The 19,065-nt window shown below is 30.2% G+C and overlaps 1 long non-coding RNA gene and 1 pseudogene across 1 annotated transcript; one reads left to right on the plus strand and one right to left on the minus strand.

The window, feature by feature from the left end:
- Window positions 1-2,797: 2,797 nt before the first annotated feature.
- On the minus strand, window positions 2,798-6,195 carry LOC107865629 (annotated as a pseudogene).
- Window positions 6,196-13,386: 7,191 nt separating this feature from the next.
- Window positions 13,387-14,243, plus strand: LOC124896951. The gene is made up of 2 exons (XR_007053325.1): window positions 13,387-13,488; window positions 13,937-14,243. It is a non-coding gene; the product is annotated as an uncharacterized LOC124896951 (long non-coding RNA).
- The last annotated feature ends 4,822 nt before the right edge of the window (window positions 14,244-19,065 follow it).

Here is a 19,065-nt window from a genome sequence, read left to right on the forward strand (position 1 = left end):
ACTGTATATAATAACAATGATAAAATAGACCCAAAATGATAAACTATACGTAATTTTTTTAAATAAAACAAGTAAAATTAGATAATTATTTTTAGTTTACTAGACTGGACAAGTAAAAATAGAAGAAAATAGTAATAAATTAAAGTGAAGCCAACAATCAATATATATATATATATATATATATATATATATATATATAAGTATTGATTGGGCAATGAAAGTTTAACACTATGTGGGCAATGAAAAATATTTTCAACTTATTGCTTTGTTGATAACATAGAACTTATTGGCTCGTAGTTTTTGAGTCAATCATTCATTACTTTTGGCTCTTTTCTTTAATTTTTGGATTTTCTTTTTGTTCGATCATCTCTAATTCGAACTATATATCACTCGACTTTCATAATTAAGCATCCAGTTTAGTTTTTCTTTTTCTTCAAGTATCAACAATTAAAAAAAAAAATCTAACATCTCACAATCTAACTAACTAACAAACTAACTAACTAACTATATATATATATATAAAATTTTATTTTGACCAAAAGAATTCATTTGTATTCACCTACCAAAACAAACAAAAGAAGAAACTATAATTGTACCATAACCTCTGTAAAGATCAACCACATCAAATTCCAATTAGGTCGAGATGTACAGTTGATAAGACTGAAAATCGTACCATAACTTCCAAAAAACCAACCACATGCAAATTCCAAAATCAGAGAGTTAAAAACAGCCACCAAGACAACACAATTAGTCCAATCTCATGTCAACTTAGAGATGACACAATTCATAGGAAAACAACATACATGTAATTCCGGGGAGGATCTATGTTGAAGGATTGGGGTGTCATGGCACCCGTACTTCTCGGTTGAAACCTTGGTATCAGTTAACGTATAATTGCCACGCTTGGCACCCACAATACCAATTAAGCTAATGGTGCAAGTAATTGGGACAACTGAGTTTTACCCAGCAATGAGAGTTTGAACACAACTTAGAGCTCTTTTTTAGATTGATTTTTTAACATTATACTTTCTGTCTTCTCATTAAAAAATAAATTGCGGTTATGCAAAGTAGAACGACCTCTTTTATGCTATACTAACCTTTATTGATATATATATTACCAGTACATCTATAAAGTACATAGAATTTATAGCCACCTTCTAAAAAAGGCACTATGTGTTTTAAGCTTCCAACAGAAAAGTTCCAGTTAAAAAAAATAAAGGGAAACAAAAGAGTTATTTTAGGAGATGAATTAATTTATAAAAATGAGGATTGAATGAATTGGACATTTTTAAATTTTCCTTTACAGGCATTAATTATGGAAAAAGTATTAATATTGTGTATACATTAGGAAATAATTTGATAGATTAATCATTAGCTTGGGTTAACTACCAAAATCAAATACTTTTATGAGGCTATATATTTAGGAGAAATTCATAAGTATTTCTCACTATCTAATTTAGACAGTTAAATATCAAATCATATATTCTTCAATGGCCTCTACAAAGTTCTCCCTTTCCTCAGTTTTGCTGCTTTGCTTCGTTTTGCTTTCTTCGTTGGTTGTTCATCATTGTAAGTTCATATTTATTCCTTTTAAATGCGATTCATCAAAAATAAATAAATAAAATATGTCTTACTTTTTAAGGTTATTTTTGCTTTTTATGTATAGTTATCGATTAGTTGACTTAACAAGGTAAATTTTTTTAGTTTTACATAATTAGTATATAGACATTAAACTCAGAATTCTCGAAATAGATTATCCCGAGTAACTTGTTTCCAACCAAACGAATATATTTTTACGACACAATTTTATGAAATGCAGGTGTTGAAGGTACATATGTTAAAGCAGACAGTACTGTTGATTTATGCGTTCAAGTTCCCGGTATGGGAGGGAAATATTGTTGCGCAACAGCAGTACAAGGATGTTATCCTACTATTGAGGCATGTCATAAAGTATGTCACTAGTGACAATTTTTCAAGAATTAATAATGTCAATTAATTTGAGAACTATTATGATATATTTTTTTTTAATTAGAAGTCATGGGTTTGTGTTTCATATTGCTATTTAAGTTGATGTATAAGGAAAGTGAAGTGAACATTGAACTTTTATTTATAAAAATTCAATTACAATTATTAGTACTTTAAATTCAGATATCTAGATCATATTTATTTTATTTTTGTTCATTTGAAATTTAACGTTCTATATATTATATCATTTTACTCTGACGTGAAAATGACCTTTTAATCTATTCTAACATTTACTATATATAATTTTACTATATATTGTTTGATATGGTTGATTTCGCGCCTTATAATCCAATTTCATTTTTCCTTTCCCAACCTATAATTTTCTATGTATTTGTGTGTGAGAAAAGTAGATTCTTTGTAATTTTTGGACACTATATTTAATTGTCTAAAATATGAACATTATTCAGGAATAATCAAGACACAAGATGAAAAGATTTGAAAATTAGATTCTAATAAAGAAAAGACAAGTTATTAATTCTATAACTCAAATAAAAGTAAGAAGTTCTAAAGTCCAACTTTTGTAATGTAACAAACCAACAACCACTAAACTTAATTTATTCTCCTATGTTTACAATATTTAAGCCCAAAGCTTTTTAACACATGGCTTATAACTTTTTCAAACACAACATAGAGCAATCACTAAATAAATATTGGTCTTTGGATCTTACACCAAATTAAACTATGAAACAAGAAGTGAAACACATACATTTAAATTCAAGCACTAGACCATTTCCATACCCGACTTGTGTGATCATATTGGATATGTTGTCGTTGTTATTGTTATTGTTCAAGCAATAGACCATTTGTTGTTTAGCTCATTTTTCAACTTCATTATCTCATCCTCTGGGAAAGTCATGGTCACAAGCTTTCCTTCAGCCTCATTTGGTCCAGCCGAAAGCACCAACACGGTCCCTGCATCGCCAACTCCATCTATCAAGTAACTTACATTCCTCGGTTTGTGTCCTCTCCAATCGAATCCATAGAGATCAGCGCCTTCTACGTTCACGAAAGTCAGATTTGCTCCATAAACGACTACATCCGACACTCCATGCTCTTCCTCGATGGCTCATCGATCTTTAATCGCTCGTCAATGATCTCATTTTTAATCAACCTTGCTAATTCACTAGGATTAGCTTCACTAATTGAGTAATCCACCTTAACCACACCAATGACTCGAGTGTTTCCTATAAGGCCCTCTTTCTTCTCCTCACCTTTTTTGCAAATAGTCACAACTTGTGGGCCAGGCCCATCTCTCATTCTAGAAATGGACTGCCAAATAACAACACATATTGATTCAAATGGGCCTTGAATGCCTAATCTTGATAGCAATTGGCCCAATTTGGAGGCACTAACATGGATTGAAAATGACTTAATCCTGCAACTATTGTTAACAATCCAATGATCCTCAACCGGGTCGACCCGTTTAATGGAAAGTGGATCCTCCACAATCTTTTGCATGGTTTGGGTTGAGTTTGCTTTGGTCAATGAATGGGCCAAGTTAAGGGGCCTAGGTGGTTGGTATCAACCGTATACTTTTCCCAATAGGTTCCAAAATTCAGTTGTTGTGAATACATCTCCAAGTACATGGGCCCAACTTAAGCCCAATGAAATTCCACCACATTTGAATTTAGTATGCTACATAAATACCACAAGATATAAATAAGTCAACTATTAATTACCAACAAGAAAAATACAAAAAGAAAGGAAAAGTATAAGAAAAACCCCAAAAAATAAAATATATAGGAAGGAGGTAAGTTTATTTGTATAATTAAAGACAATATTGTCATCAATCAATTCGGGTATTAAGCATCCTTCACTTTCACCCCTGAGATTGTGAGTTTGAGTCACCAAGAGAGCGAAAAGGTAGGAGCTCCTAAGAAAGAGTAAAAAAGATAGTACTCCCTCCGTTCACTTTTACTTGTCACTGATTTCCTAATTGAATTTTTATTTTTATTTGTCATTTTTGATATATCAAGAAAAGACAGCTTCTTCTTTTTTCTTTCTTCCATTTTATCCTTAGCATTAATTGTTTTTTCTCAAAATTAATTTCAAGACACAAAGTAAACATCATTTAATAGAGGTACTATGATAACATAATCATGTTATTAATTATTTTTTTTAATAGGTGTGTCATCTCAATTTGTGACAATTAAAGCCGAATGGAGGAAGTACAAAACAAAGGACAAAATAAACCCCACAAAGATAACAAAAGAATTTGCGTACAACCTACTATCTTCAGACACTATTAGTGAAATTACATGAGATATATTGTTGCAAGAACCAAATAAATGACACTAGACAAGTGTGAGCTATTTTTTTCTTAGTTAGTTAATCAATAAAAGCCAGGTAAAATAAAGTGGTGGGTTGTGTGTGTGTGGTGGGGGGGGGGGGGATTAATAGTGTAATTTGAGGTAACTTTTAAAAAAAAAAATGGCAAACAATTTTTCTTGTCTATTTCCTTTAATTTGCAAATTTTTGGTGCATTTATTACTGAACTACCTCAATTTATTGAAATTTTAGGTGCATTTATTAGTGAACTACCTCAATTTATTTGCAGTTATAACTTGGTAAAAATTAGGTACAGAATCACAAGGAGTGTGGTGGAATATTTGTAATCCTTTCATTTTTAGCAAAATGTATTGATTGAGTTCAAGTATTGGCAATAATAAGAAAGAAATTCCACTAGTAAAAAACTCTCTATCATATTTGTTGGATTGCTCGCGATGCAAATTCGAATTAATAGAGTATGTATTTTTGCTGAGAGGTGTCGAATTTAAATATTAAAATAAAAAACGTTGATAGAAAATATTTTATCCTATTAAGTAGCCATTCAAGATGTGAATTTGAATTAATCTGAGTAACAATTAACGAAACATGAAACAAGAGCTCGTTTATTAAATTTTGCTATAGTATTTTGTATTACTTGGTGCCCAATGTACAAATACACGTGTAATAATATCTTATCAAAATTCCAATAAAATGTCTTCAATTTGTTCTGAAAATTGATGATTAATCATTTACTTCTCAGGTTTCGGGAATTTACATTAAGGGAAATTCAAACGTTATTTCAGAAATTCATCATAATTCTATTTTATTTCTTCCATTTAAATTTTATGATTTTATCAGAGCCCTAGAAAAATAAATAAAAAAAATTCTCTAAAATTATAATCATACTCCCACCACTAAAACCATCCCTCTTACCTTATTGAACCTGAAAATGAAGAACTTCTTGATAGAAATCGCTTTATTTCCTAAGTGAACCTATTGTATGAATCATACCCTAATCCTAAAACCATCCTTGTTTCCCCCCAAGAAAGAGTTAAAAGTGAAACATAATGTTCGAAATCTGAGTATGAAGAACTTCTTGATAGAAATTGCTTTATTTCCTAAGTGAACCTATTGTAAGAATCATACCCTAACCCTAAAATCATCCTTGTTTCCCCCTAAGAAAGAATTAAAAGTGAAACATAATGCTCTGAGTAGGAAGAACTTCTTGATAGAAATCGCTTTATTTCCTAACTGGTACTCAAATCATACCCCCAGCCCTAAAACCATCCTTGTTTCCCCGCATCCAAGAAAAGAGTAAAAGTGAAACATAAAGCTCGAAATCTGAGTATGAAGAACTTCTTAGTTACCAGTTTATTCTATTAATGAGTTTATTCAACGCAAATTTAAATTAATCAGGCCAGTAACTTTGAAGCTGTTTCGAGGGAGTAGTAGTATATACCTGTATGAGGATTGGAGGTGAGAAAGCCAATTCAGGACCAAGAACTTGATTAGAAGCAAGTAATTTTTCAAGTGGAGCATCTTTCATTTCTAGCCATTCTTCCAAAGTTTTATCACATTGTGCTTCAATAAACCTAGCTCCACAATCATTACATTTTATATAAGGTCTCCCTGATTCAGCCCTTCTGAACCTACCATTAGTCATATAAAAATAATTGAACCAAGAAAACATTGGCTCTTTTATTTTATAAACTGTGACATCTTGAAACGCTTGGCTATCAAAGTAATAAATCCCCCTTAAATAGTGTAATTTCATGGCTAAATCCATGTTGCTTGGCTCATAAACAACATCCTGTCCTGTTACTCTTGCTGGTCCAACTGAGGATAATTTTATGTTGTAGATTAGACCATCTTCTGATTTTGAAGACACCATTTTTAGAATACGTTAAATACTTATTTATAAAACATATACACATGTATACGTTAAATATATACTACTTTAGATTTAGAAGATATACACACACACATATATATACACCGTTCAATATATACACTACTTTAAATAAAAATATAAAACATATGCTACTTAATATAATAAATTAATAATACTTGGTAGTAAATTAATAATGTATTAAAACTAAGTTTTTAATTTAAGTTTGTGAAATTTTGAATTTTCAAAAAAAAAAACTTAACCGGGCAAGGCAGGTTAACCGGTGGACCCAAACCGGGTTGGGTCTGAGCCGGGTTAACCGGGCCCAAATCAAAAATCCAACCGAATCGGGACCCCTAAAGCCCTTGAGCTTAGCAGGCCGGGTCAAACCGGGCAGGTTTGGGCCGGTTAAAAACCGGTCCGTTTGACATCCTTAATTGAGGATAATTTTATGTTGTAGATTAGACCATCTTCTGATTTTGAAGACACCATTTTTGGAATAAAGTTTTTTTTTTTTTTTGGATTTTTTTTTGAATTAAAGATTTGGAGTGGAGGAGCTTGTAGACAATGGGATGTTCTTGATTACATAAAAGATGATTTATATAGGCTTTTTTGAGGTGAGATAATAAAGTAATAAGCTAGCAATATAATGGCTTAGTATGCTCCATTAAATTAGCTGTATTTATACTAGAGGTAGGTTATTTACACGAGTTAAAATGAGTTGAATTAACCAATGGACAGATAAATATTACTGAATTGAAATAGGCTAAACAGAGATGGACTAAAACTAAACAATGTACCATACTTCAATAATTAGCCCAATTTTTACCGAGTTTTAATTTTTCTAAAAATTACACAAATACACAATTTATGTTTTTAATATTACAAAAAATCCCAACTTCTTAAACATATTACAAAAATCTCAACGTATACACAGAGTGCTATGTATATGTCGGCTACGTTATGTATATTAATAGGGAGAGAGTAAAGGAATTAAAAAAGTGGGAGAGAGCGTAATTACTTCCAAACGATACAGGTTGTGTTCTCTTATAACTTGTCTAATAACCAAGAAAAAGTAATAAAAATTTGTGTTCTCTTATAACTTGTCTAATAACCAAGAAAAAGTAATAAAAATTAATATAACTTTTTCTCTCTTTATTATAACCAGATTTATCATTTTCAAGATTTGTGCCTAATTTTACTCCCCGTAATAATTGAATTTGTTACTTCCTAAAATAAAAATCTTTTCTGTTTTAAATTTATCACTAATTATATGTATCACATTATAACATATGTATCACAAATTTAAAAATTCGAGATATAATGTAATTTAACAAATTGTTGGGATAAAGTGTTATAACACTTAAACTTTAGGGATTTATGCAAGTTACCTTAAAATAATCTAAAATTACACAAAATCGCTACTTAAGTTTCACTTATTACAAAAAATTCCATCTCTCCAAATATATTACAAAAAATTCATTTTCTCTAAAAATACATATACATAGCTTCAATGTATATGTAGGCCCTATTATGTATATGAATCGACTTTGTTATGTATATATCAGCCTTGTTATGTATAAGTCGGCCTTGTTATACTTGTTATGTGTATGAATCGGCCTTGTTATGTATATGTCGGTCTTATCATATACAAAGGTTTTTATGTATATGTCGGTCTTGTTATGTATATGAATCGGGAGAGGGAGTAAAGTAATTAAAAAAGTGAAAGGAATTATAAATAATTTTAATAAGATTGAACTTTATATTATTTTTACTAAAATAATTACTCCATCTCTCTTGGGCCTAATTAACTCATGTCAATACATGTTGAGAAATATGTTTCTCTCCCCTTCCATGTCCCTAACTTTGGTACAAGCCATTTAGCTAGTGCTTCCATTGGGCTTTAGTTATAATAAGCCTTTTTAGCTTCCCTCTTCGCTATCGTGTATTTCTGGTTGTTTGGTACACGATATAAGATGGGATATCACATAATTAAGTTCGATATTAAATTTATATATCATATTTGATTGATAGTATAAATTTATTTTGGGACAAATTTATACCATTAACCAAATATATAAATCTAATATTCTCCTGTCCCATTTTCTAAGTCGCCACTTTTTTTTTGGTTCATCCAAAAAAGAATGTTATCTTTCCTTATTTGGTAATTATTTAATGATATCATTCTCATTTTATTCATAGTGGGTCCCACTTATTAAGAAAAGACAACTAAAAAGTAAACATTAAGAGGGACAATTTTGTAAACTTTACAAAGTTATCACTTATTTCTTAAACTCCGTACCCTATCAAATGACGACACAAACACTCTGTTTGGATGGTGGTTTTCCATGGTTTCATAATGTACGGTACAGTATGGTATGGTATGGTGTTGTACAGCATAGTACAATACAATGTTTGAATAGACTGTATCGTTCATTGTTGTTTAGACTTTAGTAACAGCTTTTTTTATTTGGTTTGATGATATGGTACTGTATCGTAACAAGTAAGTTTACTAAAATACCCCTAATTATTATAAATTTTAAATTTATTGATAATTATTAATAAAATAATTTTTTTCTATAAATTTATCACAAATCATGTCTTGCACAAAGAATAGTAAAGTAGGATACACAATCTGTACAGATAATACAATTTTTGATGTTATACTAGGTAGATTTAGTGAAGTTTTACTCCCGTTTCAAAACAATCTTAGAAAAGTTTAAATAAGTGAGGAAGCTATCCATTTCAAAATAAAGTAAGATAAAGAAAACAGGAAAGAGCAAGCTTGCGAACAACCTTGCAGGTCCTTGATAGATCACGGTTGAGATCCACAATAAAAATAAAAATAATATTATATAAGGGTATAATTGAAAAAAATAACAAAATCATGGGATACCATCAAATTGGTGGTTCTAAAAATTGAGGAATTTCATGGTTACCAAACCATGAAAAGATACCATACAATAGCATACCTTTTAGAAAACAATCAAAACAAACATAATTCCCTTGATAACTATATCATACCATATCATGAAAAACCACCATCCAAACAGGCACTAAAATGGGATGGAGGTAGTCCTAAATTTAATCTTGGAATATCCCATCTAATCCTATTTAATTTGAGATTATTTTATACCCCCTCCCATATGGTATAAATTAGTTCAAAAATTATAATTCTAGGACACTAATCTTGAGATAATTTACTCCCTCCATTTCATAATCGTTGGTCCCTATAGACTTGGCACATCCATTAAGAAAAACATTTATTAGGGGGCTATTTTATCAAATTAACCTTATTAATTATGCTTTGAAAATATAAATTTGAATATACAACTTATTTAGTCATTTAATGATAAAAATATTATTGGAAGAACATATTAAAATCCTCTTGATTTTATCAAAGAGTCAACTAAATTGAAACAAATATATTTAAAAAAAGGATAACTAAAATGAAATGTAGGAAGTAGTTATGTTTCAAACGACCCCTTTAAAGGATTCTTCGATTTCTGGTCTTGGAAACTTCCAACAACATTCTCTTTTAGTTTTAGAAACTTTTTGTACCTTCTTATTTCATCACCATGATAATTGTTCTGTTTTTTTTTTTGGTAATTTTTTTTTTTTTGGTTTTCTAAGGTGTCTCCACTGCCGGCAGCCGTGAGACTAATCCTTTCTCAGTCAACGCACTAAATGATAGGGAACTGACCACAGAATTTTCTCCATTCGCCAGAATAGCGGAGATCAAACCCCCAATCTCTTACTTAAGGGACATAGTGCTGAACCACTATGCCAACTCTAGTGGTTTTTTTTTTTTTGTTTGGGTAATTGACAATAACATTAAACAAACTTAAGTGGCATACATATTGAAATCCTTGGTAGGATAATTTTGAAATTTTTGGATATCAGCTAATCTTCCAAGGATGAATTGACATGGAACAACATAATTAATTCTAATCACATATTGTCCTCCTCCTACTAATAAGTCATGTCATTGTTAATAAGAAAACACAAAAATATCTATCGGAAAGGACAGAAACGATACTTCAAATTAAACTATTTTCATGAAAATGGCCATGAAATTTAAATTTCACTTTCTAGTCATTTCAATTTACTGTCTTGTTCTATATTGTTTATACACCCCTTCTATACAATTTATATACAAATCTTATATATATAAATATTTCATACGAAAATTATACATTTTTGATACACAATTTATATAATAATTGTCTATTTTTGTACACGTTTTAATTATATAATTTTCATACACTTTCTATATATTTTTTTTATATATATATATATATTTTACACATATACATATTTGATAAAACTATACAATTTCTATACATATATCTCATAAAGATACATATTCTATTTAACAATTATATCGTTTTTATAAAATTTAATTATTATTTCTAAGCAATAAAAAAAGAAGAATATTTGATCATTTAAAAAATTTATAGCAAAAATAAATTGAAATATTTTTAAAAAGGCCGAATTGCCCAAGTTGAATACTGTATCAGTATTGTATATGGACTGTATATGAAGAACATATGCCAAAATGACCCAAATTCTTAAGAAATAATAAATTATATAATGATAGTTTCAGTATATCACCCTTATTATTTATAAGTTATTTAGATGTATGAAAATAAATAGTATATAATAACAAAGATAAAATAGACACAGAATGATAACTTATACGTAATTTTTAAAATAAAACAAGTTAAATTAGATAATTATTTTTAGTTTACCGGACCGAACAAGTAAAAATAGAAGAAAATAGTAATAAATTAAAGTGAAGCCAACAATTAAAAAAAATAAAGGGAAACAAAAAAGTTATTTTAGGAAATGAATTAATTTATAAAAATGAGGACTGAATGAATTGGACATTTTTAATTTTTCCTGATTTTATAGGCATTAAATAAGGAAAAAGTATGAATATTGCGTATACATTAGGAAATAATTTGATAGATTAATCATTAGCTTGGGTTAGCTACCAAAATCAAATACTTTTACGAGCTATATATTCAGGAAAAATTCATAAGTATTTTTCACTATCTAATTTAGACTGTTGAACATCAAATCATATATTCTTCAATGGCTTCTACAAAGTTCTTCCTTTCCTTAGTTTTGCTGTTTTGTTTTGCTTTGCTTTCTTCGTTGGCTCTTCATCATTGTAAGTACATATTTATTCCTTTTAAACGTGATTCATTAAATAAATACAAAAAAATGTCTCATTCCTTTTAAACCTGATTCATTAAATAAATACAAAAAAATGTCTTACTTTTTAAGGTTATTTTTGCTTTTTATGTATAGTTATCGATTAGTTGACTTAACAAGGTAAATTTTTTTAGTTTTACATAATTAATATATAGACATTAAACTCAGAATTCTCGAAATAGATTATCCCGAGTAACTTGTTTCCAACCAAACGAATATATTTTTATGACACAATTTTATGAAATGCAGGTGTTGAAGGTACATATGTTAAAGCAGACAGTACTGTCGATTTATGCGTTCAAGTTCCCGGTATGGGAGGGAAATATTGTTGCGCAACAGCAGTACAAGGATGTTATCCGTCTCGTGCTGCATGTCATAAAGTTTGTCACTAATGACAATTTTCAAGAATTAATAATGTCAATTAATTCGAGAATTATTTTAATGGGTGTGGGTCAGATTATGTTAAATGAATCGATTGCTTTTAATGGGTATAGGATATTTTGAAATTAATATTGATTTATTTTAATTAATGTCGCGGACCTCTAATAAAAGGCCACATGATAAAACTGTTTTTGAAAACCGACCATTAAAAAGTAATGACATGGGTGAGCTGATTTTATAACGACGATGGTATGAATGAGCTGAACTTTTAACTGATGGCATAAATGAGTTATTTCTGATAGTTTAATGGCATATTTGAGCCTTTTTCCTTATTTTAATCAATGACGTGGACCTTTAATAAAAGACCACGTGGCAAAGCTGTTCTTGAAAACCACCGTTAAAAATTAATGGCATGAATGAGTCAATTTTGTAACGACGATGGCACGAATGAGCCAAACTTTTAACTAATGACATAAATGAGTCATTTCTGATAGTTTAATGGAATATTTGACCCTTTTCTCTTAATAAAATGGAGCTACCACAATCTTTCAACATCATATGAGTTTATATAAAACTAATTAAGCTAAACATGTTCATGCACCAAGTACAAGAAAGACAATCAAGAATATGCAGTGTGGAAGATAACAGAAGATGGGAATTACTAGTGAGATTTGGTTTTGTATTCTTTACGAACTTGTTTTTAGTCTTATGTATCTTCAGTTTTGTAAATAAAATATCTGAAAAGATAATTTTTTTCTATTCAATTTTTACGTGGTCATAAAGATAACTCTACTAATGTTGCTTCACATGTATAAAACTTCTGGTCGAGTTAAAATGAAACAACAAATTAATTTGTTTGGACCATCAATTAGGCCGGACTTCACAGAATATTCCCAAATATTAGCCTCTGGGTATGGAAAGAGATCGTATTTAATTTTGCAGCAGTGGACGTTTTGGATAAGTAAAAACAGTAGACCTTAGCAGATAAACTAGCTGAAAATAACGAAGGATAAGGAGAAAGAACACAAGTAATTATCCTACGTTCACTTAATTGAATTGAAATTAAACTCGGTCCGATCTTTTTACTAAAAGGATTGAGCCGAATACAATAAAAATTCTATTGCATATATTTTGACTAAGTAAGATCGTGAATTAACTAGCATTATAATCACACACAAAGCAAATGAAAGAAAAATAACATAAAAATTTAATGTGGTTCGATCACCTAAACCTAATTCAGCTTGAAGCAAAAGTAAAGAACGTTTTTCACTATGACAAAAAAATTATAATATGACTTTCCCATATATTGAGAAGTGTAACTAATAATATAATTATTGAGACAATCTAAAATTTGGAAGGAGAGTCAAAAAAAAAAAAAAAAACGAATTTATAATGTAAATAGACTTTAGATGGAATTTGGGCTGTGGCCAAAAAATTTGTTGCCAAAATGATTTATTCTAGGAAAGATAATAATATGGAAACTCAGAAAGAGAATACTATGGAAACTCAATCATTATTTTGTATCAATTACCAAAATCAAGTATTTTTATAGGGCTATATATTTAGGAGAATTTCTAAGTAAATTTCATTGTCTTCAAACTTTTGAGCACTAATAACATATTCTTCAATGGCCACCACAAAATTCTTGCTTCAATCAATTTTGCTGCTTTGTTTGATTTTGCTTTCTCTGTTGGCTCTTCATCATTGTGCGTCTATATTTATTCTTTTTTATACTTATTAGTTTTATTTTTATCATTTGAATTACCACTATAAGCAACAAAATAATAGAACAACACAAAAATCTTTTCTTTTTTAAATGCACAAACTTATATATTGGTATGCATTTGGACAAATATTTCCAACAAAAAATTGAGATTTTCGGTGAAAAATTCGTTGAAAATATTTTCAATGATGAGAATTTTGAACGAAAATTCTATCAGAAAGTTTCTTAATAGTGATTGAAACTATATGATTGAAGTGAATTTTTTTTTTTACATTGTCAGTATATTTAAATTATTGAAAAAAGTAAACCTGCCTTATTTTTTAGGTTATTAGTTTCATCTTTTATGCACAATTACATATTGTTATCTTTTAAATATCTGATAGTATAAAAAAAAATGGCACTAATTGATGTGTTTTATTTTTTATATGCAGGTGATGAAAGTATAAGAGCCAAATCAAAACTTGCAGCCCATACATGCATCCCACTTGTGGATCTAGGAGTAGCACCCAAATGGTGTTGCACTGGTGAAAAGGACAAATGCTATGCTTCTTCCCAAGAGTGTTTTGCCAATTGTCCCTAATGATAAATTTTCAAGAATTATATTGTTTGTCAATTCTAGAAATAAGTTATGATTTTATTCAATCGGTATTCATGAATTTCATGTTGCTAGTTGATTAAGACGATGTATTATTCAAATAAAAGAACTTGATAATCATTAATAAAGTTCAGTTTGAGTTATCGATATAGTGTACTTTAAATTTATATATCTAGATCGTATTTATCTTAAATATTCTATCTAACTGAAGTTGGAGAATTATACTTTTTTTTTCAAGACGCAAAGCTTACTTTTCATTTGAAACTCGATTGATTCAAACTTTATTTGGATCAATATGGACTAGATCAATATGTGTAAAGTTAATGCGTCATAATTCACTACTTCACCCTATTATTTCTTCCATATAATCTGCCCAAATTATAAAGTTAACCCAAAGTCTCAAATAATTTTTCACAAAGCTCTGATTTTGGGTAATCCAATGGCCAAATTACGAAATTTCAACTGAAATACGTTTTGCTTTCTGCTCTACTAATATTTATGATTTTATACATCACACTAATCTCCTTTGTAAATGTTTTTAAATAGTTAGTTAATTAACTGCCAATATAGCTAATTTTTAAAGGAATGTAATTACAATTTGTAGTCAGTGGCGGAGGCAGGATATTCATTAAGGGGTTCATAAGTGAACATACGAATTAATCAAAGGGGGTTCAATATCTAATATATATACATAAAATATAATTTTAACCATGTATATATAGCATAATTTTTTGCCGAAAGGGATCCGGATGAACCCCTTCGACAAAGGGTAGATCCGCCACTGTTCCTAGCTAAGGTTTGAAATAAATATCATTTGTAACTAAGGTTTAAATTAAATAGCAAATGTATATGTATTTAATGTCTTATGTACATTTTATATGTCTTATGTCATATATATCTTTTGACATGCATTTCATATGAGTTCAATTATATAATTGAACTGATTTTGTTGTTCTATTCAATATTCATATGTATATGTATTTGATGTCATGTATATATATATATATATTTACAAGACATATTTGTATTTGTTGGGTTCAATATGTATGAAAAGGTGTGAATGAAAATGGATAGAAAAATAGTGGAGGGAAGGAGACACCAATTTAGAAGGTGTACTCCCAAATTGGAAAGTTTACTAATTCTTCCACGTTGGTGGGAGAAGAAAACTTTGGAGTGTTTATAATAATGAACACTTACTCCACATGATAAGTGAAGTAAGAAATAAGAGATGCCTCGCGCGGTCGTCGTCGCTCGCTCGGCTTTGGATTTGGATCGATCGATGAGATTTATCTTTTTGAATAAAATTTATTTGAATTTCGGAAAATACCAAAGTGAACAATAGATCCGCCACTGTTCACAGCTAAGGTTTGAAATAAATATCATTTGCAACTAAGGTTTAAATTAAATAGCAAATGTATATGTATTTAATGTCTTATGTTATGTCATATATATCTTTTGACATGCATTTCTTATAAATTCAATTATATAATTGAACTGATTTTGTTGTTCTATTCAATATTCATATGTATATGTATTTGATGTCATGTATAATTATATATCTATATATATATATATATATTTACAAGACATATTTGTATTTGTATTTGTTGGGTTCAATATGATGAAAAGGTGTGAATGGAAATGGAGAGAAAAATAGTGGAAGGAAGGAGACAGAAATTTAGAAGGTGTACTCCCAAATTGGAAAGTTTACTAATTCTCCCACATTGGTGGGAGAAGGGAACTTTGGAGTGTTTATAATAATGAACACGTACTCTACATGATAAGTGAGGCAAGAAATAAGAGATACCTCGCGCCGTCGTCATCGTCGCTCAGATTCGGTGAGATCTATCTTTTTGGACAAAATTTATTTGAATTTCAGAAAATACCAAAATGAAAAATACTCCATTTATATGCATGCAGAAGCTGTTTGGATGCACTGTTTTGAACAGATGCTTTAGAAGGATGCACTGTTTCGAACTGATGCTTCAAAAGGATACAACCCTTCAACGAAAAGACACACTGCTATGATATGCCTGTTCGGAACAGACATGTTCCTTGGACAAACAGACATGTTTTTCCAGAAAAGGTGCAACCTTTGAAGTGAACCATTGTCTCTTTTTAGAAAAGGCATGTTGTGGCTATATAAACCTACTTTCATTCACAGGTTTAGATACGAAATTTTCAGAATAAAAACTCTTCTTCTCTTAAAAATATTCTGTGTGATCATTCAAACTGTTGAGTGCATTCGTGGAATCCAACTATTTGAGGTACCGCTATAATTGGATTGAAAGTCATTTTATCCTGGGAGGAAAATTCCATAACCTCGGGTACAGTGAGGGGAATTATTCCTTAAGGACACTCGGGGGGACTTGGTCTAAAATTTCTATTTCATCTTAATTTCTGAAAATAAAATACACTTCTTAGAAATATCACTTTGATCTTGTGTTGAGGGTATTTTCTGTACTTCATTGTGTTCTTTTTTTAAAAACATTGAACTAAAGTTGAAGTTGTTGTTTCTAGTATACTGATTCTTGTACCCGTAGAAGAAAACTAACAATCTTAAGGAATAAATTCACAATCTGTATTACTTGTTTTTGGAGATTAAAGCTTAAGCTTTCTACTTCGTTTGAGTTTAACTAGTGATTAGAAGACATAAAATCTTCATCACAAGTTTAAAATTCAATCCGTTGACAATTGAAAGTCATACAAACTTCGTTGTTAACTAGAAACAAGAAGAAAAAATTAAAATTTATTTAACTTTATAAGCAGTATTCTGAAAAATACTAAATTTTATGTCTTGTGGTGATAGAAAAATGGCAACTGAAAGTCAAATGCATGATGATGGTACGACTGTGGAGGCGACTAGCATTGCTACGATGAGCCGCGCAAATACTCCGCAACATATGGCACCTGCGGAAAAGCCCGAAAAGTTTGCGTGCATTAACTTTAAGAGATGGCAGCAAAAGATGTTCTTTTACCTCACCACTTTATGTCTCCAAAAGTTCACTAGTGAGGATGCTCCTGAGGTGCCCAAGGGAACCTCGGACAAAGAGCGTTTCATGATTGTAGAGGCTTGGAAGCACTCGGACTTCCTTTGCAGGAATTATATTCTGAGTGGTCTACAAGACGACCTTTATAATGTTTATAGTGGAACTAAGACATCAAAGGAATTGTGGGGGGCACTTGAACGAAAATATAAGACAGAGGATGTGGGAATTGAGAAATTCCTTGTTGCAAGGTTCCCCTGAATTTAAAATGATAGATAGCATATCAGTTGTCTCTCAAGTGCAGGAATTGCAAGTAATCATTCACGATATCCTAGCATAAGGTTTGATTGTGAATGATGCATTTCAAGTAGCAGCGATCATTGAGAAGCTACCACCTATGTGGAAAGACTTCAAAAACTGCTTGAAGCACAAACGCAAGGAGATGACTGTCGAAGATCTTATTGTCCGACTACGTATTGAAGAGGATAATAAGGCTGTCGAGAGAAGGTCAAAAGGAAATTCTACAATTAATGGAGCACATATTGTAGAAGATGACCAAAACAATTCTAAGAAAAGAAAGAAAGCCAAACAAGGAAGTCATCAACCCAAGAAGAAATTCAAGGGAAAATGCTTCAATTGTGGCAAGATTGGCCACAAGTCCACGGATTGTCGTGCCCCGAAGAAAGGCAAGAAAAATGATCAAGCAAATATGATTGAATCCAACAAAGAATGCGATGATCTGTGTGCTATATTCTCAGAATGCAACTGGGTGGGGAATCCTTACGAATGGTGGATGGATTCTGGTGTCACCCGCCATGTATGTGCCAACAAAGAGTTGTTTTCATCATTTGCTCCGGCTCAAGTAAAAGAAATGATCTACATGGCTAACTCCGCTACTGCTAAGGTAGAAGGAACAGGAAAAGTAGGCTTGAAAATGACTTCGGGAAAGGTCTTGACACTTAACAATGTATTGTATGTTCCGAAGTTATGTAGGAATTTAATTTCTGTTTCACTTCTAGAAAAGAACGGATTCAAATGTGTAACCGTTTCTGGAAAAATTATAATTAGCAAAGGAGAAATGTATGTAGGAAAAGGCTATCTCACCGAGGGCTTTTATAAGATGAATGTAATGAATGTTGAAATAAATAAAAGTTTAATTCTTCATATTTGCTTCAGTCTTATGATTTATGGAATGAATGTTTAGGCCATGTTAATTACAAAACGTTATGAAAACTGATTAGCTTAGAAGTTTTGCCAAACTTTGAGTGCAATAAATCAAAGTGTCAAACGTGTGTGGAATCAAAGTATGCAAAGCATCCTTATAAGTCCGTTGAAAGGAATTTTAATCCTTTAGACTTAGTACACACTGATATTTGTGATATGAAGTCAACACCATCACGTGGTGGGAAAAAGTATTTCATAACTTTTATTAACGATTGCACTAGATATTGTTATGTCTATTTGCTAAATAGTAAGGATGAAGCAATAGATACGTTTAGGCAATATAAAACTGAAGTTGAAAATCAGTTAGATAAAAAGATAAAAATAATAAGAAGTGATAGGTGTTGACACCTAATTTTTTTCCTCCACGACTAAATTTAATCCTAAGTTTCTTTGATTTTAATAAAATTAAAATATTTATTCCATCCGAATAAAAATTTAATAAATATATTTGTACATAATTTTGTCATTTTAAGTAGTGATTATAATTTATCGTTTTCAATTATACGAGATTTTATAATTTTGTTACTTAAATACTTATTTTATAAAATATTAGATTTTAATCAAGGCTTAGAGATTCAAATGATTAAAGTTTTGATTTAAATATAATTTACTCTAAAAAATAATTTATTCGGATAAATATGTGTTTGATTTTATAAAATCAAGAAGCCCGGGATTAAAGGAAGCATTAATTCGCATCGAATTTCAATTTAATTTAGCCAATCTATTAGATTTGGCCATAATTGAAATCAAATTG

Source organism: Capsicum annuum, chromosome 3 (assembly GCF_002878395.1).
Source record: "Capsicum annuum cultivar UCD-10X-F1 chromosome 3, UCD10Xv1.1, whole genome shotgun sequence".
Taxonomy (NCBI): domain Eukaryota; kingdom Viridiplantae; phylum Streptophyta; class Magnoliopsida; order Solanales; family Solanaceae; genus Capsicum; species Capsicum annuum.